This window comes from Rhineura floridana, chromosome 13, assembly GCF_030035675.1.
Source record: "Rhineura floridana isolate rRhiFlo1 chromosome 13, rRhiFlo1.hap2, whole genome shotgun sequence".
NCBI lineage: Eukaryota > Metazoa > Chordata > Lepidosauria > Squamata > Rhineuridae > Rhineura > Rhineura floridana.
In genome coordinates, this window is record NC_084492.1 from 23,523,803 (window position 1) to 23,549,437 (window position 25,635).

A 25,635-nucleotide genomic window follows, 5' to 3' on the forward strand; every position below is an offset into this window, starting at 1 on the left:
GCCATAAAACTAAAGGTCTGCTTCCTATGTTGTGCGGAATAGACCTCCTGATAAGATGGTATCTGAAGGAGGCCCTCACCTGCAGAGCGCAGTGATTGACTGGGTACATAATCTGGTTTTAGGCCTCGACATGGGACTGAAACACCCTTAGTTGCCTTGGTTGATGACCTGCACAGAGAACTAGATAAAGGGAATATATCCCTGCTGGTTCTCCTTGATCTCTCAGCGGCCTTCGACACCATTGATCATGATATCCTCCTGGACCGCCTCTCCGTGATGGGACTTAGAGGCACTATTTTACAGTGGCTCCGCTCCTTTCTAGAGGGTAGGACCCAGAAGGTGGTACTCGGCGACTTTCAGTCTGACCCTTGGCCCCTAACATGCGGGGTCCCTCAGGGTTCAGTGTTATCTCCGATGTTGTTTAACATCTATATGAAGCCGCTGGGTGAGGTCATCCGGAAGTTTGGAGTTCGATACCATCAATATGCTGATGATACTCAGCTTTACTTCTCCTTTCCCCCAGATACTAAGGATGCTGTCCAGCCCCTGAACCATCATCAGTGATGGGCTGGATGAGGCTGAATAGGCTAAAATTAAATCCAGATAAAACAGAAGTGCTCCTTGTCAGTCGCACGTCCGATTTGGATACAGGGAATTTACCAAGATTGGATGGGGTAGTACTCCCTCTTAAGACACAGGTTCGCAGTTTGGGTGTGATTCTGGATTCGGCTTTGAATCTAGAGGCCCAGGTTGCGGCAGTCTCCAAGAGCGCATTTGCCCAGTTAAGACTGGTTCACCAACTGCGTCCGTTTCTGGAAACATCCGATTTGACGAAAGTAACACACGCTTTAGTCACATCCCGGTTAGACTATTGCAACTCGCTCTATGTGGGGCTTCCCTTAAAAACAGCTCAGAAGCTTAAATTAGTTCAAAGAGCGGCAGCTAGGATGTTAACGGGAGCTGACCTGTGGGCCCACACAACTCCCCTTTTACAACAATTACACTGGCTGCCGATCTGCTTCCGAGCTCAATTCAAGGTGTTAGTCTTAACTTTTAAGGCCCTACATGGACTGGGCCCTTTCTATCTGTCTGACCGTATGTCCTTTTATGAACCCTCCCGGCCCTTGAGGTCTTCTGTTGATCCTCTCCTTGTGATTCCCTCAATTTTTCAAGTTCATTTGGTGAGAACTAGAACTAAAGCCTTTTCTGTGATTGCTCCTAAACTTTGGAACTCTTTACCAGAAGAGGTACGGTTATCTCCCTCTCTTGCAATATTTTGTCGCCAGGTCCAGACGTTCCTTTTTCGTCAAGCATTCAGTTAATCATTATATAGGATGTTATATAGGTTGTTTTTAATTTCTGATACATTTTTATTGTTGATTATTCACATTTTAATACTGTTGTGATTTTGCTAATGTTATTTGTATATGACTGTTTTTGTTCGCCGCTCTGAGTTCTTTGAAAATAGAGCAGGCCACAAATATTCTAAATAAATAAATAAAAATCTTTCCACAAAGTTGTTTATGTAGGCTTCCAAACTCCCTTCCCAGACTGTGTAGCCAACATTAGCTCTAATCAGAGAAGACCCACTGAAATTAATTGACATGACTAAGTTAGGTCCATTAATTTTAACAGGTCTACTCTGAGTAGAACATAGCTGGAGACAACCCTTGGAGTGTGACTTTTCATCTCCCACACCCTTAACTCCTAAAGTACACCAATAAGTCCTGTAAGAGTGTGGGGGCAAACTTTTGCTGAACCCAAGACCTTGTCCCAGGGCTCTCAGCAACACCTACTCCCATTTTAGGATAGGATTTCAAGGGCTACCTCAGGCTTCTTCAACCTGGTGCTCTCCAGATGTTTGGACTACAACAACAACCCATCCCAGCCAACATGACCAAAGGCCAGGGATGATGGGAATTGTACTCCAAAACTTCCAGGTTGATAGTTAGGGCACCAGTTTCAGGAAGGCTGGGTTGCACCACAGAAAATTCCTCACTTGACTGACAAAGCAGCAAATCCAATTGGCCCCAAGAGACTAGTTTTTTATACAATTGTTCCTGAGTTAAAAAGAAAACATACCACGCATGTTGTTTGGAGAAGAATCTAGTTCTCATCAGTGATGTGGTCTCTGGAGTGAGTCTGTCTTGATTGTCTCTCTGAAGGAAACAAAAACACCAGAGGGTTTAGAGTTGCATTAATTATTGGAGACATTTTTAAAATCCCATTATTTGTTTAATGGAATGAGTATTTTCTCACTATTATAATGATTTTGTCATTATTTATAAACTTTTTATTCTTGACTTCTTAAAGTATGTTCAGCAGTTATTCATTATCTGGGTGTAAAAATGCTTTGAACTTGTAAACTTTTAATTTTAGGGCTTTAAAATGATGCCTGTGGCTAGGTATTACTCCAGAATGGAACCCTAGAGTGCTCATCCACACCTTTATTTTATTTTATTTTATTTTATTTTAAGGAACAAAACGGTGTGCCTTAGATTCCCCACGTTACAGTAGGTGCCAAAAAGATAACAGAGATGGTGCCTGTCTAATATTTAAGGGAAAGGAATTCCAAAGGGTATATTTAAGGGGAGGGAATATTTAAGAGGAATCCTGAAGGTGCACCTCTTTACTCTAGCCTTTGACACCTGAGATGTATATTTTTAGGACCTATTTTTGTGATGTTTGTGATTGTAAGTGATTTTACCTTGGTTTTAACAATGTTTGTTAAACTACACAACCTGCCCTGGGACATGAGGGTGAAGAGCCGGTAAGAAATTTAAATCCCCATCCTCCATCAGGAGAAATTCATACTAAGATACTGATGAATTGTCACGAGGCCTTTTATTTAAAAAAAAGTCCCCACAAAATGATGGAGAGCTGACCTTAAGATTGGGAAAATGAAAAAATGAGAGAAATCAAAATTGACAGACTCATCCATCCCTATCTATTAGCACTTTTTGTGTTTTTTTGTTGGGGGGGGGCTTATTATTGCTATGATGTACATTTTTTTGTCTTTTCATGAATAGTGGCCCAAAGTGACTTAAGATAATTACAATATTGGAGGGGTCTGAATCAGTAGGAGTCCACATCCTTTCTGCAATGCTTCCTGCTCCCATTAATAATGTGTGAATGTTCCACTGGCCTATTGCACAACACACCATTCTTATTTCACTGCCTCTATAGTTATATTCGGTTAAGTACGCTATGAACATCCTCTCAATTAACAGAGTTACCTTTAGGGCTCTCCTCCACCAACAATTTGAGCACGCTTGTCCATACTGTCATCAGCAGCTAATCAACTAATGATGGCAGAAAATGAGGAAGGCCATTCCCAATAAATCCAAAGGATAGTAATTTTTCTCTTTTAATGCCCTTCTCTGTTCCCCTCCTTTCCTCTTCCTACGGCATACTGCAGTAAATTAATGTCATTGCGGTTATTACAGCAGAGCTGCTGTAGCAAGTATTCAAGCAATGATCCTCGAATATTTTACCTCAGCATTTATTTGTCTATAAAAATAAAATGGGATTTATTGCAGGCCTCTTTGGTTTGAGGGCTTACATGGACAGCAGTTGTGACTACTCCTTATCTCCCCCGCAACTAGGGTTGGAATCCGTTGGCTGGTGCCGTTTCGCAAACATTCTGTTGACCTAACAAACTGGCATCGATTTGAGTTTATTCTGTTTCCGCTAGGCGGTGCTTTTACTGATCCATGGTGTTTTTTTCATTCAAAAGAATATTGATATTAATATGGATATTTTTAAAGGAAATATTGATATTTGGAAGGAAATATTATCATTCTTGCAATCAAGGTTTTAGAGGTGGATTTTTAAAGAGTGTTTCAAAAATTGCCACAGAAATTCGCTCCATTAAAATCCGATCCTCAGCTATTGAGAATAAATGAATTAATGGAAAATTCGGTACCAAATCCGAATTGGGTGGAATGCTAGCACATCCCTATCTGCAACTATTTGTGGTGTTAACATGGGCTTCTTTTTTTTTTTTGCAGAACACCTCCTGTCCAAGATTGAAATGCCTCTGCCACAGATTATAACTCAACAAGCTAGTAATTTACACATACCCACAACTAGGGCCAGGAGGGAAATAAGTTTCAGTTTGGATTTTATTGCAGACCTACCCAATTTGCACTTCCTGGGACAATGAACAAACCAAATTGCAGGGATCCTTCAAGTTGTGCACTTCTGTGACTTTTGCAGTGCAGTTTTCCAACCAAATGATGTGTACAATAGCGTGTATCTTAAGGGAAAGTGTGCCAAAGAGTGCATATATTAGTGAAAATGATATGAAAAAATGCATTATATCAGGAGAAATTGTTTGCATAAATGTGTATATTGAGGAAATTGTATACAAAAACTTTGCACAATGGAAGAAACATACTGAAATGCTGACAAATTTTCAGGTGGACTTTTTTTAAAAAAAAATTGTGAACTGATGCAGAAATGTGACAAGCTGGATTTAACACTAGAATAATGAGAAATTGAGAAACAGATTCACCCAGCACTACCCTAAAAATTGGATTGGCCACTAAATCAGTCAGTCATTGCAAAAGAAAGACACTTCTTGTAAGGCCATCATGCTAAACAAACATATATGGAAGCAACAGCTGATTCTCCGTACCCTCTTGAAATGCTCGCTACAGTCCCAGAGTGTTGCCTTTACATGGCCTGCCTTCTGGTGCTTCAGATGCCTCCCCCTAATTGAAGTACTGAGCTCTGTTACTGCAACATACCCATAGTCACTGGACACATCGAAGGGGTATGTTGAGATCCACCAGGGCTGAAACTACTAACCCTTACCTCTGTGTGCAGCTGCCTTATGTGGCAAATTGCCAGAGCTGTGACTTGGAGGATACTCTTGGCCAGTGAAGTCAGTCCCAATCACCCACAGTGGCTAGTCAGTCCTCCAAGATAGTCCTCCAAGACTGAGGAATCTGTGGTTCTCCAGATGTTGGGCTATAGCTCCTGTCATCCCTGACCATTGGGCCATGTTGCCTGGGGTTTATGGGAATTGGAGCCAAAACCATCTAGAGGGGCACAGACTCCCCACTCCTGATCTATATACAAGACTTCATGTTTGGGGTGGGGACTTTACCTGGCTATCAGTAGTTTTTCTAGCTCCAGGGTACTTTGAATTGATTTGGTCCTCTTAATTCAAACAAGCACTGAATTCTGGCTTCGTCCCTCAGCATAGATTTGTGTCTTGACCTCCCAGCTTGAACCATCCAGGTCTTCCTCCAACTCCAACACAACTCCTGGTCCCCCATCTTGATGGTTACCTATGGCTCCACCCTGACAGGTGAGCAGGATTGTTCCTGCTGGTTCTGCCCCCACCTCTAGGTGTTCATTTCATTTTGTGCACAGAGAGGGAACGTGCACATGAAGTCTGTAGCCTGCAGAAGAAGGGAGTACAGATATTACAGAGTAAGCTTCCATGCATGCATACATGTAAGCACATGTAATGAACATGTGGTTCAGTTAAAAAGCAAAGCAAATAGCTTTGTGTGAAGGACTCCATCTTAAGGAATGGCCATTCCAAAATAACCGTTCACTGATTATGAAACCAGTTGCTTAGAATTTCCCCAGCGTCTTTGGAATATTCATATCCTTCAATTTCAGCAAGTCATTACGATTCCTGAGCTCTATAATTAGGCCTCTCCTGATAGCTATGGAGGTCGTTTCTGTACATTAGCAGTGTGGAAGTCTCTCTGGGGAAGTGCAAGGCCAGGCTTGCCAGCATTTCCCTTTTGTGTTGTAGAGTTTTGTTCTCTGCTCTTGTATGCTTAGCCTAATGACTCCTTAGGTGTCGAGGCTACAAAGTGGTTTAAAGGCAGCTATGAAGGACCATTGAATATTTATCCGATCATTTGCCACTTCATAGAGGCGACACCTGCAGCGTTCTTCCACTCTCCACCTTATCCAAGGTACTCTCAGCATCTAGCAACTGCTGTGATATTTTGTCTGATAGTTGGACTTTCTCTTCCCTGGTTTTGCAGATTATTAGAGGGCCTGTTGTTGCTATTTTAATTTCTTTTTCAGCTCCTCCTGAGCTGCCAAATTAAGAGAATTTCACACTATACCTAGAGAATATTTGGCAATATGTCCTCCTCAATTTCACCATCCATGAATTGGGGCGCAACTGCTGATCCAGCTTTAATATTGTTAAAGAAAGCAATGGGCTTAGCCCCTATTCTTATTGTCTGTTCCTGGTTGGCTACTGTGAGAACAGTATACTGGACTAGACAGGGAACTGGCCTGATCCAGCAGGCTCTTCTTACATTCTTATGTTCCTTCCAGGCCTTCTCCCTTAGCCCACAGATTCCTTCATCCACCAAAAGGAACTAACAATAGTTTTATGCAATAAGTTCCCAGAATTCTTTGGGGAAAGCCATGACTGTTTAAAGTGGTATGGCATGGCTTTAAACGTATAGTGTGGGTGGGACCTTATTCTCAGTGTTGCCCTTGTAGAACTCAGTGAGGAGGGGGATGGAGATGAAACCAGAACTAGTTGGCTCTGCCTGGCATTGGCTCAGGCTCCATCTATTGTTGGCCTCCATGCCTTCTGCCCTACCTGTCCCAATGGGCACCAACCCCCATTGCTCCCCAGTCTCCCAACACAATGGAAGGAAACATGTGCCTGGCTTGGTGTGTGTGTTCTCCGTCCCATTGAGAACAGGGAAATCAGTCAAAGAAAAACTAAACACTTGGAAAAAGACAGACGAGCACAAAAGCATTGCTCAGTCTGGCCATGTGCTCTGGTGTGGCAGTGGCTGGGTCAGGGAGCCACTGTTTTATCGTTAAATGTTCCATAATGATTTGGAACAACATTATGTCGGGGGCACTGTAGGAAATTTAAAATACCTTTGTGTCTTTCGCATAGGACAAGAAAGACATTTTACTAAATAACAAAAAGTAGTTTTTTTGAAGACCTTTAAGGGGTGGACAGAGGGAAGACTGATCAGTTTTTCAAGTCCCTGTTCCTCCTGTACCATGGTACTGGATGTATTTGAAGTGTAGGCGACTAACGGGTTCTCGTGCCTGTGATTTTTGCTTAGGTCTAACAAAATATTGGATAATGAAGATGGAAAACCAATAGAGCGGGGAAAAGATATAACAAATGGCTTAAGATGAATTCAGTACGTAATTACTTATATTTTTTTCACTAACTACTGTATAAGCAACACTTTTATAACAAGGCAAATTGGTCTCTGGAAGACAGATTCTGCTTAGAGAAAGTGCTTCAATTTACTTACACAATGATAACTGAAAAGCACAGGTTTTTGTGTTGTGGGTTGTGTGTGTGTGTTTTGCTGGATTGCAGTCAATTTTCACTGAGCTCACACTCTGAATGTGTGATTAATCATATGTGTGCTGGACTTGCCAATAAATTCCAAAACCTTAAACTCTTAACAACTTCCTCATTTTGTGTGGTCATTCCAAATAGCTAAACAACCAGAAATTGTCAATGTATGCTGAGATCAATGCTCCAGAGTCTCTACATAAGATTGATTTCACTCTCAGAGGACTTCATCTTGCTCATCAACAAAAAACACTTTGTCCTCCCTAAATAATCCAATCGAATGCCATCCTCCTGTGGAGCCAGGAGAGATCTAAACTGCTTGGATTAATTTCTGCTGTAGTGATAGCCTTGGAGGGTCCTTGTTCCAGTGAGTTTCAACTTTACAAATATACCCCAAAGCGAGAGATTGTTTAGATCCGCATGTAAGGGAAAACAGTTAAGCCGAGCTTGAAAATCAAGGAATTAAGGACAGAGAAACTTGTTTAGATGAAGCATGCATCTGCACAGGGGGCACTAGAAAGTTTTATCACAGTAAGTAAGACATTGTCCACACTGTTAAGAAGCATAGTCTACATTTAAAATTGTAGGTGGATCCAGTGAACCACAAGCAATTCCAGTTGCACAATGGGACTTTCCTAATCTTCCATTTCATAGCAGACACATGCCCTGTAGAACACTTTGAGTCTAAGGGGAAAAGCAGTAGCTAAGTGATAGAGCATTTGATTTGCATGCAGAAAGCCCCAGATTCAATCCCCACCTAGACTAAAGAATCTGCTGCCACAGGGAAGGCTGATGGTCACCAGTTTAGATGACGTTAAAAGAGAATTTAGACGAATGTGTGGAAGATGAGGCTATCGTGGCTACTAGTTGTCATGTACTGCTTCCAAGATCAGAGACTGGATGCCACTGAATATCATCCCCTGGGGAGAAATAATGGGAGGGAACTGTTGCCCTCGTGACCTGCTTCTCGAGAATCATCTGGTGATGCTTCTCTATTACTAAGAATCATCTGGTCGACATTGTGGAACTGCACTAGATAGACCTTTGGTCTGAACCAGCAGGATTCTTATGTTCCTTTGTGAGAGGGTGTATCTTCTTTTCACACAAGAAACCTCTCTGGACAGTGTTTTCTCCAGAAATTATAAATTGTAGTGGTGGTTGTGGTGAATTGAGAGTATATTTGGCACCATAGTAAAGAATGGGAAAAATGGTTCACAGTCATAACTGTTTTATTAAAGTAGCAATCTCTACACCCGTCTTGGTTTATTGCTGTAATTTTGCACAGTTATGTTTTCCAATTTCTTGAATGCAGTATGTTCTTCTTCCGTCACTGCTCATTCATCCACTAGTTCTGGTCCTTACTTTGGGCATAGGGAACCTTTGGCCCTCCAAATGATGCTGGGGTATAGCTCTTTTCATCCATTGGCCATGCTGGCTGTGGCTGATGGGAAGGAGTCCAACAACATCTGGAGAGCTGCAAGTTCCCCAACCCTGATTTAATTAATTAGTTCATTCACACAATCAAACAAAAGACAGCATCTGGTTTTCTGGAGCAAAATGTGTTTCTTTCATCCATTAGGAACTTTCACTTGAAGGGCTACATGTAAGTAATCTGAGGATCAAATATTTACAGGCCTATTACTTGCTGTCAGGGATGTTGTAGTTGCAAAATTCTTGCACTTAGATGACCCCATTCAAACTCTGAAATTCTATGATAGTTGAAGATTAGTTTATTAGAGTTTTCACATAGCTCCTCATATGTTGTTCTGTGACATCAGGTCACTCTTAGAAAATTGCAAAATTATATCATAGTTCAAGTATATTTGAATTCCTTCAAACATTTCCAATCAATAACTAAATAGATTTTTTTCAACTAGAAAATGACAACAGTGCATGTGATAAATGATTAGGGATCAGCAAACAAGACTATTTCTGGTCCAGGTCACTTTGGCAAGTCCATTTCCACATTAAACAGTGAATTATTGTTATTTTTAATCCATGCAAAACAGCATTCAAATGCACATACCTAAAATAATTTCTCTCAGGTATATTTGTGGCATGTTTTAAGAGCCACAAACTGTGGTGGAACATTTGGAGATGTGCATAATCCAGTAGATAGGGATAGGAGAGAAATTTGATTCAGTTTGCATTTAAGGCCAAATTTATCAAATCCACACATTCCAAAACAATATGAGAACCAAAACAGAGCCATCCTTCAAAATTGGCCCTTCACCAAATTTTGCAATGCAGTTCTCCAACCAGTGCTTACAAAAATGCATATATTAGGGGGAAATGTGCATAAAAATGAATACGTTAGTGGAAATAACGTCATCAATGCATTATATTAAGCAAAATTGCTTGCAAAAATGTGTACATTAGTCAAAACCGGATTAAAAAATGTGTTTATTAGAGGAACTAATAATGCTGGAAATCTTTCATGAGGATTTTTTTTTAAAAAAAATTGCAAAGTGCTGCAAAAATATGGAGAACTGAGTTTAAAATTGGGAAAATGAGAAATGGTGAGAAATGAAATTGACAGAACTTTCCATCCTTACTGTAGATAATTAAGTTCCGCTCCCCACATTGGTTCCGGGAGTGCAAATTGGGTCTGTTGATATCAGAATTCATAAAGATCAAATTCTTAAAGCATCTCTACTAGTGATCACTGGATGGGGTTCAGACATATTGGGAGGGCAGCAGTAGGTAACTCCTTGCTTCTGGAACCTTCTCTGTATGTGAACTCATCTGGAAGTCCATTCTGCACAACACAGGAAATGGACCTAAATATTAGACAAGCACCATTTCTGTTGTCTTTTGGGCCTTTTAAGTAGAGACCTTATCCCAGTCGGTGTCTGTGTTGGAATTGTTTTTTAAGATGTCTGTTTTTAATGCTTTGTCATCTGTTTGCCACCCCGGGCTCTCCTTGGGAGGAACAATGACAATAACATGAGATAAATTCCTTCAAGTGAAATTTCAACTGGTCACTTCCCACTGTAAACCTAGGCTCCCCATGTGTTCCTGTGGACAGCACATTACCCTCAGACACCCCTTTGGTACTCACTAAGACCTCCTTACCCTCCCAATTTTATTTCATTTTATTTTAAATGAAGGGTTATTGACTTTGTTGGGAGAGTTTGCCTGTCTGTGGAGGGAGTTTCTGTGTTTTATTTGATTTGTGAGAAGGTATTTTACCTGTGTGTCTGTAAGTGAGTGAGTGAGAGAGGTTTCTGAACATCACCAGCTTTTTTTCTGTGAAATGAGTATTTTGTGGTGACCATGATACTTCCTTAGATTTTCAGATGTGCCCCCAAAAGGCTGCCCCCCCCGCTGAAAACTATGGTAGGTGATACCAAACCAGAACCAAAATTACAGGGTTTGAAAAATAAAAACCTTTTGGTTCAATAGGTGTATTAAGTTGCAATCTTGATGCTGCAAAACTCAAGAAATTCAACATAAAGTGCTATGTGCATAGCTACAATACTATGTGAACTTTCCAGTAAGATTCTTACATGGCTGTGCTTATTGCAGAATATTAGTTATCGTTTTTGCATATTATTTCCATGAAAAATAATTTAAGTACAATCCTATGTCTAAAAGCATCTGCACATTGATTCTTACGCATGTATACTCAGAACAAAAGTCTCGTGTGTTCAGTAGGGTTTCTTCCCAATTAAGTATGCACAAGATTGCCACCTTAATATCTTTGAATGCAGTAAAGATGGGGAATATATAACAAACAATATGACTGGGGGGGAGAAAGACTTCATTCTTTTGGAATCTAAAAATAAATTGAAAGGGTCTTACCAACCACACTCGAGAGTACGTATGGATTTCTTGCTGACATTAGTTCCTCTGAATTGAATGTCAGACTTACCGAGAGCAGCTTTTAAAAAAGGCTATACCGTTATCATTATTAGAAGGGCAAGCTGAACGAAATATCATGGTTATCATTAGAAAAACCTGTAAAATATATTTGTACATTATCTTGGGGCAAATGCAAGTGTCACATGTTAAAAGTGGCAAGGCAAAGAATGCAGTGATAAAGTGTTATGCCCCTTGTGCCATACCTATGAAACAAGTAGATGGCAGGTCTGGTCTGGTGTGTTTGTGCATTAAGAATCCACAAATTTTCATCGCAAAGTAGGAGAAAGCATACTTTTAAGAGCTCTACATTCAGAAACAGCAACAGAACATAAACAGTACAGGAACACGGGAAACTGTTGATATCATAAGGAAAAGGAAATGGACTGCCTTCAAGTTGATCCTGACTTATGGCAACCCTATGAATAGGGTTTTCATAGTAAGGGGTATTCAGAGGGGGTTTACCATTGCCTCCCTCTGAGCTAGTCCTTCCCAGCTGGCTAGGGCCTGCTCAGCTTGCCACAGCTGCACAAGCCAGTCCCTTCCTTGTCTGCAACTGCCTGCTGGGGGGCAACTGGGCTCCTTGGGACTATGCAGCTTGCCCACGGCTGCACAGGTGGCAGGGCACATAACCTCTGAGCCACTCACTGTGGGGGTGATCTTTAGGTGGCCCTTGACACCCAGGAGGCACGAGCGGGGATTTGAACTCACAGCCAGGCTCTCCTCCCCACTGTATACCATAACAGTATTATGATATCATATTATGATATATGATATCATAATGCTGTTACACAAATCTATAATGCGAGCTAATTTGGAATGCTGTGAACTGTTCTGGTTACCTCACCTCAAAAAAGATACTGCAGAATTGGAAAATACTTTAGAAAAGGGTAATCAAAATGATGAAGGGAATGGAGTGACTCCCCTATGAGGAAAGGTTGCAGCATTTGGGGCTTTTTAGTTTAGAGAAAAGGTGAGTAAGAGGTGACACGATAGAAGTGTATACAATTATCATGGTATGGAGAATGTGGATAGAGAAAAGTTTTTCTCCCTCTCTCATAACATTAGAACTCCTGGGAATCCAATGAAGCTGAATGTTGGAAGAGTCAGGACAGAGACAAGAAAGTACTTCTTCACACAGTGCATAGTTAAACTATGGAATTCGTTCCCAAGAGGCCATAAGTGCCACCAGCTAGGATGGATTTAAAAGCAGATTAGACAAATGCACGGAGGATAAGTGGCTAACAGTCATGATGGCTAGACTCTGCCTCCATAGCTGGAGGCACTATGCTTCTGAATACCAGTTGCTGGAAAGTGCAGGAGGAGAGAGTGCTCTTGAGCGCAGGTCCTGCTTGTGCGTTTCCCACAAGCATTTGGTTGGCCACTGTGAGAACAGGAGTCTGGACTAGATAAGCCACTGGCTCGATGCAGCAAGCTCTTCCGATGTACTTATGACTTATACCAAGTCAGAACAATGATCCATCTTGCTTAGCGTTGTCTACACTGACTGGTAGTGGCTTTTCAGGATTTCAAGCAGGGTTCTCTGCCAGCCCTACTTGGAGATGCCAGGGATTGAACTTGCATGCAAAGCAGATGCTCTGCCACTGAACTGCAGCCCTTCCCATTAGTTAATCTTCCAGTTACCATCTTTCCAATCACAGCATTCATCCTGACTTCTGGGGAGAATTTGGACCGTCTCTGAATACTCCTTACCATGAAAACCCTATTCATGAAAAATGGAAATGGACTGCCTTCAAGTCGATCTCGACTTATGGCGACCCTATGAAGAGGGTTTTCATGGTTAGCGGTATTCAGAGGTGGTTTACCATTGCCTTCCTCTGAGGCTGAGAGGCAGTGACTGGCCCAAGGTCACCCAGTCAGCTTCATGGCTGTGCGGGGATTTGAACCCTGGTCTCCCAGGTCATAGTCCAACACTCTAGCCACTACACCACACTGGCTCTCCACCCTATTCATAGAGTCGCCCTAAGTCGGAATCGACTTGAAGGCAGTCCATAAGCATAAGGATTTTTATTAATTATTTTAAGTTGTTTTCATCTACTGCTTAGACTTAACTTGGGACATGCAAACTATATGTTAAAAGGACATTCACTTCATCTAACATTGTAACACTTTCATATTAAGGCAGCATTTATAAATATTTCAATATTTGTTAAATTATATTGCTTACCCTAACCTGCTTGCCAAAAATCAGCCCATTAAAGGTGCCCATCCAAATGGTGCCCAAACGACCAAAACGATATTTAAGTCTTGCTTTGTTGTAAGAGTTTATGGTGTTGTTGTTGCTGCTGCTACATCAGTCTCTTTTAAGATTTTATTGGTAATGTGTTTTATCACATAGCTTGCAATGTGTTAGTAAAGCAAGCAACAGCATTTCCTAATCATTTCATATCTATGAATAAAGCATTTGCACATGACACCTTAATTTAAAGCGCTCTTTTGAGAACTTTACCTAAAACATTCTGAGCAGCTGATACCTATTAGTAACTTTTATCACTTCCAAAACATTGTACACATATTGTGGACATATACTCAGAGAACCATGTGCAGATATATACATGTAAGAACTGGAGTATGGGGTGCACATAGGCTGCAAGGTTTACCTTACATCTCTGTGTTTTAAAAAAATCCAGTCAATTTCTGAGTTGCTCTGTGGTCTCTCTACTTTGATCTGTGATTCAAGTTCTGAGCCATTCAGGACAAAGCTCTGTGTTTCCCCATTTACAAAAAAATGGGGGATCTAAGTGGCTGTAACTCCCCTGACCTTTTTTTTTTTTGTTAACCAAAGTGGACAACATTTACAGGCAGAAGAGCCCCTCTAGAGTGGATTAAGCCTGCCAAATTTCAGGTCCCAGGGCTTTGAGGGTAAAATAATGCATTCCTCCATAATTCCTTATGGGATGGTGGGGGTTTATTCCTTGCTTCTTTCTTGCCTTAAAATAACTAAGAGGTGACTGAACAATATGTATTCTTGCATGCATACTTTAAAAAAAACAAAAACTTTGCACATCAACCTTGCCATTCCTGTGGTGGTTTGGGTGCTACAATAGACCTTACAACATGAGACTGTCAAGAATGTTGTCTGCAGAGTTCTGAAGAGTTCTGAGCTTGTTTGTTTTTGATTTGTTAAAACAGAGCCTTAAATGAAGTTTTAACTTCCTTTTTTTTAAAAAAAAAACCCCATTGCTGTGTGATGATGATGATGATGTTGATGATGATGATACAACCCTTCAGTACTATGCAAGCAGCATTTTGGACAGCCTCATTTCTTGCAAAGCACATGAGCCTAGAGAAACATATACAGGAATACACAGAGCTTTTCTGGGCAAAAAAGTACAGAAACTCTTCCTCTCTCTGTTTATAATATAAGGATAATCATGTTTTCCCTTACAAGGGTGTTGTAACTGCAGGCCTGTACAACTTGTGACCCAGCCAGCCAAATGCAGCCCAGGAGCCATCTGTAGTGGTCCAACACAGCACTTCATAAGTAAATCTTGTGCTGCCTGCTTAGCACTGCAAAAACTGAGGTTTCCTAGTAAGCATCTCATAGGTCACAAGTTGATCACAAGTTGTGCAGACCAACATTCCTGAAATGATACCTGCAAAATGCTATGAGCTGTATAAACTATATAAATGCTAATGGCTCCGTCCAGCAAGCATTTTCCATATATGGATACAATTTGCATCACTTCATTTTATACATTTTAAAAATATTGATTGCTCCATATTTAAAAATGTGCAAAACAATATACAACAAAAGATTTTAGAAAATGCAGAACATAAAAATACAAAAACAATATTAAAAAGTTGATATGTGTTATCGTTGTTATAATTGTTATTCTTTATTGCGCACTTTTATTTTTTAATTATTTACTTAATTTATATCCTGCCCTTCCTCCGAAAGGAGCCCAGTCTACATTGCAGAGTGCATCTCCCCTGCACAGATTGCACTGGGAGATCATGAATGGTTCAAGATCATGCAGTAAACCATGGCTGAATGTGGCTCTTCCTAGTCCTAGTCTAACGCTCTAATCATAACAGCATGCTGATTCTCTGAAAATTATTATTATTATTATTATTATTATTATTATTATTATTATTATTATTATTATTATTATTATTATTATAGATTTCTTAGTTGCTTGATACCTGAAGGTCCCTAAGTGACTTACACAATGTTAAAACAAAAACAAATAAAGCACACTATAAAACATAACAATAAACATCAACAAAACAATAGCAATGCCACCCCCACACAGCCATAGGAAGGTTTGGCAGCATATTAAAATAAAACATCTCAATCTATCAAATGCCTTGGAGAAAATGTATGTCTTTACCTGGCACCGAAAAGATGACAATGAAGGTGCCAGGTGGACCTCACTGGGGAGCATCTTCTGCAGATGGGGAGCCACAGGTGAAAAGGCCCTCTCCCTTGTCATCACCCTCCATGCCTCCGTCAGAGGGGGGACCTAGAGAAGAACCCCAGAGGAAGATCTAAGGGTCTAATGCTCAACTAGGTCCTTTTAAACCAAAGATGGGGAACATATTTTTTGGGGGGGTCCAAGGGTCATATTTTGTTCCAGGCAACCTTCCAGGGGCCACATGCCAGTGGTGGGTGGGGTCAGAGGCAAATTTAGGCTGAACACTGCATATAAAATTTGCCTTTGTACAGCAGGCTAGTTTCTGCACATGCTTTGCACGCTCCTCACTATCCTCCATCCGTCCATGCAAGAGGCATTATTAGACTTCAAGGACATATTCCAGCCAGGCTAAACACATTCAAGGATAGAGCAAAGTGAAGGTATGACTGGGGAGGGGGTGTGGCCTGGGAAAAGTCCCCCCAAGGGTCAGCTAGAGAAGCCTGGAGAGCCACATTCAGCCCCTAGCCTGAGGTTCTCGGCCCCTGTTTTAAACCACAGGGATGCATCTCCCCTGCGGAGCTGAGTTGTTCCGTGAAACACAGGGATGCCATGTTGCTATTGTACGATAATCCTGTTGTCCAATGACTCTTGTCATTCTGTGACACCCTGAACGAATTGCTTTGGGAACTGAAATCAAGTATACTGAATATTATAAGAGTGCTCAAAAGAAAAATAAATAAAACAAAACTGGAAAAAATATCATATAAGTTGCCTGGGTAAACTCCTCGGGATTCCCACATCTTGGTATCATGTACAAAACATTAAACAAGAAGCAAGATGGTTCAAGATTTCAGGAACGAACATCATCATCATGCAATTACCAGTTTTACTTGTGAATATAATTAAGTCTTATGTTACAAAACAGGTCATTTGAGCTTCATTCTTGGACTGATCCAGAACCACTCGTTGTTTTATGTGTAAATATGGACCAGTGCTATCATCTGCAACTTCAGAATTAGAGATGTCCTAGAATTCCACCCACTTTGAATTTGGCACTGAATTTCCCATTAGTTCATTTATTCTCTCTCATTGCAGATCAGATTTTTTGTAGCAATTTTCCACAGCAATTTTTCAAAATGGATTTTTTTAAAAAACCCACACATCTTCCTCTAAAGTATTGATATTGAAAATGAGTTTTTAATATTTCCTTTCAAAATATTAATATTTCCTTTAAATCATCACTATTTCCTTAAAAAATAGATATTAACAGATATATTTTTGGTGAGCCAAAAAATGGATAGCAGACAATGAATGAACTCCAACTGATACTGGCCTGGTAGGTTGATGGAACGCTTTCAAAGTGGCACTGGCCAAAGGATCCCATTCCTATTCAGAATAAGTCTGAATAAGAAGAAAACTGCAAGCCAATCCACACCCATTAAAAGCTTATCAGTGCGCTGTTTGGTTGTGAAGGAGGACTCAATCCAGCCTAAATGTAGCGTATATTCCGGCGTATAAGATGACTTTTTAACCAAGGAAAATCTTCTCAAAAGTTGGGGGTCGTCTTATACGCCCAGTCATCTTATACGCCGGAATATACAGGTAGTTATTTCGCTAGAGTGGGCATTGCTGGACTACAAATTTAAATGGAGCCGCAGCCGCAGGCTTCAATGGTCATCGTGGCGTAATTAACTGCCGCAGAGAAAGCCGGAGGGAGGGGGAGGCAGAGCAAGGGAAAGAGCCGCAGCCGCAGGCTCTGGGGCCGCCGAAATAGGCGGCGATAAAAGGGAGAGAGCGAGGCGGCGCGAGGCAGAGAGCCGCGATCGGAAGCTCTCGATTAGACTTGCGGCCGCCTGCTGAGCGAGGGAGAGTCGCAGCCGCAGTCTCCCGGAATCGCCGTTAGGATCGGCAGAGAGCAGCGGCTCCTGCGAGGCTAAACGAGGGCAGAGGAATGCCGCTGGGCGAGAAGGAAAGCCGTAAGCTCCCTTAACAAAAGGAGACTAAGGCAGCCGCCTTAGAGAGAGAGAACCGCAGCCGCGGTATCTCTGGGAGCCGTAGGCTAAAGTTCTGGGGGAAAGGATCAGGGAAGGGAGGCCCCCCCCCAAGGAATTCCCCAGGAACAATGAGACAAACGATGTCAAACACAAGACAGAGGGAAGGAAGAAATGTAGGATAGACAGATAACAAAACCTTCACACTCTGGGAAACGAATACACAAACAAAAAACAAGAAACAGCTACGCTATCTGGAATAACAAACTTGTTCGATACGAAGGCAAGAATGGCATGTCATAAGCAGGGGTAGTCTTATACGGCGAGTATATCCCAAACTCTATATTTTAACTGGAAAAGTTGGGGGTTGTCTTATACGCCAGAATATACGGTAAATGTACTGCTTCAAGTCGATTCCAACTTATGGCAACCCTATGAATAGGGTTTTCATGAGGCTGAGAGGCAGTGACTGGCCCAAGGTCACCCAGTGAGCTTCATGGCTATGTGGGGATTCTAACTCTGGTCTCCCAGGTCATAGTCCAGCACCTTAACCACTACACCACACTGGCACTATCCAATCCAGCCTAGGGATGGGCAAATCTGTCTATTTCCTATCCATCCCAGTTTTTCATGTTTTACCCATAATTCCATCGTATTCCATCTCTGTATTAATCTATTATTTTTTTGAATTCCTCTCAAACTACATATTTAAATAGATATTTTAACACATTTAAATGCAAATTCTGGTGTAAATCCATATTTTGACACAATTAAACCGCCAAGAACTATGCTGAAACATTTGGAAGAGTGTGAAACCTGTAGTATAACCAAGGTCTGATTTGTACATTCATCTGAGAGGTGTGCAGCCCAGGTTATTACAAAGAGGATTTCACAATGATCAGATGTTTCAGGTTCTAGTTTTGGTGTGTTTTTAAAAGATGTGTTTTTAAATTTGTATATTTGTTTTAATGTTTTTGGTTACTGTAAACCGCCCAGAAAGCCTCAGCTATGGGGCGGTATATAAATACAATAAATAAATAAATAAATACAGCTTGGGACCAGGATACCTGAAAGGCCGTCTTATCCCTTATATATCCAGTTGATCACCTCTTCAGGTGATGGCCTCCTGCAGATACCATCTTATCAGGAGGTCCATTCTGCACAACATAGGAAAGCGACCTTTAGTGAAGTGGCACCTACCCTTTGGAATTCCCTCCCCTTAAATATTACATATTAAATATTAAATATTATAAATATTATATCTGTTATCTTTCTGGTGCCTATTGAAGACCTTCCTCTTTCAACAAGCCTTTTAAGTGGAGACCTTATCCCAGTCTGCGTCTGTGTTGGAATTGCTTTTTAATATATATTTAAACCTTTTTTTAGAACAATATGTTTTTAACCTTTTTTAAAAGATGTCTTGAAAGCTTTTTTAAAAAAATGTTTTTAAAGATGTTTTGTCTAAATGTATTTTAAAGTCTATTTGTATGATGATTTAAAGTGTTTTAGTGCTTTTGTTCGCCGCCCTGGGCTCCTGCTGGGAGGAAAGGCAGGATATAAATAAATAATTAAATATATAAATATATAAAATATATACAGTAGTTTAAGGCTAGTTTACCTTTTTTAAAAAAACCCTACTCTCTCTCTTTATATATATATATCACAAATATTATTCACTGATAAAACCAAAAAAGATGGTCCCAGATAATTAAAAAAGCACTATGATTTTTTTTAAGGCTAACCAAAAAAAAAAAAAAAGCAGTCATCTCTTATCCCTCGCTCTTACCTCCTGCAGTTATAGATTTTGTTTGACCTATTGGTTTTAAAACAGAATACCTAAAAAGGGTGGGAGAAAGCACAGTTTGCAAAGGCAGAACAAAAGAGGAAGAATGCAAATTGATTCTTACATTACAGGGACGTTGCACCATTTGGCAAAAATCAAATGAGATCTTTTCATGTCTTTGCTGTCATACCAAAAAAACATAACAGAGCAATATTATGAAATTTTTGCTGGGCTTTATTTTGTAACCGACTTTGTGTCCAGTCTTTTAAATGTGGGTTTTTTTTTTCCCCTGCCTTTTTTTTCCTTCTTTTTTTTTCTGACAAGCCCACAATTTCCAGAAAAGAAAGCTAGCATTAATTAAGACAGTGCCAGCTGTAATTTTCTTGGGAAGTAAATTTCTGCACAACTAAAGGTTACAGAGACCTTTTCACTGTCAAAATTTACTACAGCCTGTGAATGTTAATGTTTCTAATGAAGACATGTTCTCTGTCCCTGAACTTAAAAGTACCCTGAGAAGAAGGCAAAGGGGGGGGAGGGAAAGGAGGGGGATGAGCAGAAACTGTGTTTGACGAATGTATTCTGGAGTTTGTGCATTAATGCAGGGTTATGCCTGGTAGTGCATATTATAATTATAGTGTTTGGATAGCCTTGTTTTCTAAACAACGAATATTCCTATAAATTGGCAATTTTGCATGACGAGTCGGCTTACAGTGTGAGCCTTATGCCACAAAATAAAGACAGAGGTATAATAAGCATTTAACCTGTTAGGCTGAGGAATCTTCTAAACTAACTCTGCTGTGGAAATGCTAATGGAGGAAGGGAAATCTTTTTCAGTCACTTTGTATGCATCAAACAGGAGCGCACAGGGCAATTTGTATCTCTAATGATAAAAACTTCTTGGCATTTTAACTTAAATTTTCATCTCTCTTTTTTTTTAAACAACCTGAGATTTCTGGCACTATTGGAACAGGATTATTGGATTTGGGAAGGGGGAGGGAAATGTCATTGTTGTTCAGCTTTCATAAGCAGTATTGTTTTTACAGGGGTAGTAAAATAGTAACTATATTAGGACTAATTGAGCATGGAATTAGTTCAATCCCTTCGGAAGTTTGGCTTGTGTCTTCTGTGTTATCCTTTCAGCTTCAACTCAAAACCCGTTTCATTCCCCAAGCTTTTGAGACTGTACAGAACTGTTCACTCTGTTCGTTAGTTTTATGGATTTGAATTGATTTGAGATTTGGTTTTTTTGTGTATTATTATGTGGAAAGGTATTCATCATTTTCTAACGTTTGTAATCCAGCCTGAGGTCTAGAATGACAAAGGTGGGAATTAAAATGTCCTAAATAATGAATGTGGTGTTTGTATGTGAGGTTTGCGTGGCACCAATGATTTCCTCAGGCTGGATGTGCAAAATAATTTCTTTCCTTTTTTAAGGGTGAAAAAAGAGAGAGAGAAATATGGATATGCAGAAACACCCTGAGAAATATCTCAGTCAGATCACTCAGACTTTATTCCTCTTGAAATTCCTCTGACGATTTGTCCAAAGTGGAATGCCCAAGCCCATCCTGAAGTTTTACTTTAGATCAGATTTGATAGTCAGGGCCAAGGATGAAGAAATGTGGTGGCACCATAGAGGGTATGGATAAATTATTAGTATTTATTGATTTAGGGCCATATTCAACTAACTCGTACTAGTGGAAGCCAGTGGGAGGATTTCTATTAGCACACTGGGACTTTCCCACCCCTCCTCCCCATATGTGCCCCTGCACCAAATATACTCCAGGGGGTCAGGAGAACCCCCAGAACAGCATGTGAGGGGAGAAGAGGGCTGATTATTCCATCAGGCAAGCAAAAATGTGTGTGCTGATGGAACGAGCTCCTTAATGCTGTTTTGAATATAACCCTGTATGTGTTAAGATGCAATCCTAACCCTGGCCACTGCGTGGAGGAGCTTCAATGAGCTTCAACAAGCATTTAGATTATAAAAGAAAGTGATCACTTTTACTTATCTCACAAAATCCCCTGGACGTTATTTGTTTGTAATTTGGCAGGCTTAGTTCACTCTAAAGGGCTCCTATGCCTGCAAATTCCATCTGCTTTTGTCAAAAGGGGGAAAAAGTTACAGCCATTTTAGACTCCACATAAGAATGATTGAGGAGCACAGAGGTGTATCTATATATCTTGGGACCTGTGCACACCCCTAGCATAAACTCTTTGGTACTCATCCAGTCTGAGTCAACTACAAGACAAGCAAATTTGGATGTAGATGGAAATGCACATCTTAGTAGTTCAATGGGACAGAATGAGTGTCACAATCCAGGGTGCATCTTCATTTATACTATTGGCTGCATGTATGGATGTCAGCTTCCATGTGCAGATGTCCCTTGTTAGATTGTGTTGATTGAGGTTACTGAGGGGGGCTGAGTTGGAACAAGTAGAAATGGTTATATTATACCACCACAAGAGTTTTTTCGCATTCCACAATGTTAAATTGAAAATACCCCCATGCCATTCTGATGCTTCCCATAAGCTCATTTTAAAACAAAATCTTACAAAACTTATAGTCATGAACTCAGAGACACTTCCTTAAGAACCCTCTAAATTTTCATGGTGATACACAAAACAGTCAGAGAGAATCAAGAGTTCAAAGTGTAAAGAGAGAGAAAGAAAAACTAGACCCCTTTTGGACTTTTTTTTCTGTCAGAGTTCTCATAATTTGTTGAAATTAATTAAAAATCAGCCATGTTCACAGAATACCTGTAATCATATTACTGACCTTGCCCCATACTCTGACCTTATCTTCTGCAGTTTAAAAGTTTAGAAAAATGCCTAGCTGGTTTTTAATTAATATAAGAAATTTAACATTGAATTCAATGATAAGCCTGGGCATGATCAGTAAGAACCAACTGTCAGTGTTCTAAAGGCAAGACTTACAGCTGCTTGGCTTGGCTAATCAGGGGGCCACACCCACACCAGACCTTTATTTCACTTTAGACAGTCATGGTTTCCCCCAAAGAATCCTGGGAAGTGTAGTTTGTGAAGGGTGATGAGACTCCTATTCCCTGGAGAGAACTCCTGTGGCCAGAGTGGTTTAACAGTCAGCCGCTCTGATTGAACCTCTGTGAGGGGAACAGGGTATCTAGCAACTCTCAGCACACTTCACTAATTACACTTCCCAGGATTCTTTGGGGGGAAAATATGATTATCTCAAGTGGAATAAAGATCTGGTGTGGATGTGGCCAGTGACAACTTTGGTTTAAATTTGAGTGAGAAACTACATGTGCCTGGCATAGAATTAGGGTTGCCAGGCTCAGGGCCTGAGACTGATCCTGTATCTTTAGGAGAAGAGAAAGTCAGCCAAGTGCAGGTGTTCTTGCAACCCTGTAATGGGAAAAACCACAAGGTGGAATTCTCCCTTCCCCCTGCACAACTTTTAAAGATACAGAAGACCTCTTGGTTGCCAGGCCTGGCCTCCAAGAGGTCTTCAAACCTGCCCGCCGCTCCTCCTCCCTCCTATCCCTTTCCTTTTGGCCCCTCCTTCCCCCTCCCCCTCCCCTTCCAATCCACTCCTCCCTTTCCCCCTTCCCCTCCCCTTCCCCGTCCCCCTCCCCTTCCCCCTCCCCCTCCCGCATGGTCAGTTTTACCTATCTTGAGCATGACTGAAAGGGAGTAAATCCCATTGAACTCAATAAGCATGCAAATGATCAAACCTTCCTTCCCCTCCTCTTCTCCCCCATCACCTCCATTTTGCCCCTTCTCTTCCCCTTCCTTTGCCCCTCCTTCCCCATCCCCTTTCAATATTTCTCTTTCCACTAAACATAGAGATATATTGGACATTCAAACTACTTTTTCCATATTGGATCCATCCCGATTTGGAATTTAGACTCTTTAAAATATTATTTATGAGGAGGTCTTGCAGGTAACTGCAAGCTTCCCAACAATGCTGAAATATAGCTCTGTATTTCTGGATCATTGGCAACAGCTGATATGATCAGGTTGAGAGGAGGAATGTGAAGAATTATTTTGTTTAATGAGTGCAGGGATATGGCTATACTGCCTAGAGAGAATAAACTTTTTGGCATTTGCATCTTTGTAGGAGAGTTTGAATATCACTTCCATGGTTCCTTGCCATGTGTTTGATTTATACATCAGCTGTGGTAATGAACGTTAGCTTCTCATTCTGCCTATCAGCATTAGGGAATAGAACAGAGCCCTGGGACAAAAAAAGTAGGAAATCAATGTCTCAGTAAATATCTATATGGACACCAGGATAATCTATTAAAAGCCATGACTATCCTATACCAATAGAGACATCAGATCTCATTACCCCTCCAATCCTTTCCCCTAACATGTAAATTGAATTTCATTTGGACATTCTCCCTCCACCCCAACACTCAACTGCTGCCGCAGACCCTTCCAGAGCGTTGGAAAGCACATCTTTTTACATCTTCACTAGTGCACTCTGCTTACCAGATGATTTCATCCAAATAATTATGTGAGATCTGCCAACAAGCTACCCAGTTTGTAGAAACAGGAGACTCAGACGAGAACCTGCTAGAATAAATTGTCTTATTACTGTGCATTTGAAGAAGAAGAGGAGGGGGGAGGAGCTTATTGTAGAGAGAGGAGAGAAGCAAATGCTTTTGAGATTTCACCAGCTAATTCCTTCAGAATCATTGGGTCTTAGTAGACTGGAACTACATTTTTGGTAGTAGAGATGGGTGACTATGGACCATGGTTGCTAACCTGACTTCCCAATGCCGAGCATAGCTGCTGGTTACCAAGAGGCAGAGAGGGAGAGCAAGGTAATGGGAAGATTGGTGTGGTGTGGGTGCAGCGGTGGAGCCAGTCGGACATTCCTTCCACTGTGCTCGCATTATGCCAAGTTCACCACCACCTTGCTCCTCTCCCCCATTGGGAAGTTGCCTTGGGCTCCTTCCGGGAGAAAGGGTGGGATATTAAACAAACAAACAAACAAACACATAAGCAAGCAAGCAAGCCAGGTGAGGAATGCCATTCTAGCCATGCCGTTGCTACTGGTGGTGGGCAATTTGCTACAAAGGAACAGTGGGTAGGTGTCAGCTGCAATCTAGGATGAACCAGAAACCAAGAGCCATGAGACCAACCAGTAGTCAGGACTAGAAAGCAAGACAAGACTGGAGGGCAGAGCCCAAGGGCAAGCAGGAAGTCATGACCAAAGGCAAAGAACCAAAAAGGCAGGAACGTGATCATATTGCTTAAGCAGGACTCATACTCTATCCTGTCCAGAAGGATTGAATGGTCAGTCAGGGTGGGTGGAGTCAGTCCAGGGCTGGCAGGTTCTTCATTGAGAAGCTATCACCTGCAGTTCCATGGTTCACCACATGGGGAAGCTGCACTCAGTTCCTGCACCTCCTGACCATAGGGGTGAGGTGCTTCTGCTTAACCCTTTCACTCAGTGCCAGTGGAGGTCTTCCGTGAAATGTAACCAGCTTTGGAGAAAGAATCAAACTCCCACTCCCCACATTCCTGTGGTTTCTGTTTACACATAAAAAGTGTGCATTAATTGCATTCATGTAGCTACCGTCACATCTATATCTTGGCCCACAATCACTGTTCTGTGGTTTAGAAGAGGCAGGGAATGCCCCATTACCTTCTGTCCCAAGAACAGGGGGATACTGCACAGCTATTTCCTAGTAGAAAGAGGCAAATGAAAGGAAGTGGAAATTGGCAAAGAATAGAATATTACTTATTTTAGCAGCTATGGTGCAAGCTACACAGTAAGTAAAATGAAAGACAGTAATCCCAGAGCCTTCTAATAATAAATAATAATAAATTTTATTTTTCAGCCGCCTATCTGTCCGGGTTAGGGACACTCTAGGCGACGAACAACAAGAATAAAAACAATACATATAGATCAACATAATCAAATTTTAAGCTAAAAAACCATTCATTAATTCAGAACATAAATTAATCTGTCCCAATCTTGTAGGCCTGCCTGAACAGCCAGGTCTTCAAGGCTCGGCGATAGCTGGACAGGGAGGGAGCATGTCTGAGATCGAAAGGGAGAGAGTTCCAGAGGGTGGGGGCCACAACAGAGAATGCCCTCTCTCTGGTCCGTACCAGCCTAGCTGTTCTCACCGGTGGGACCGAGAGAAGGTCTTGCGAGGCTGATCTCGTCAGGTGGCACAATAGGTGATTCTGGAGGCGTTAAGAACATAAGAACATAAGAAGAGCCTGCTGGATCAGGCCAGTGGCCCATCTAGTCCAGCATCCTGTTCTCACAGTGGCCAACCAGGTGCCTGGGGGAAGCCCGCAAGCAGG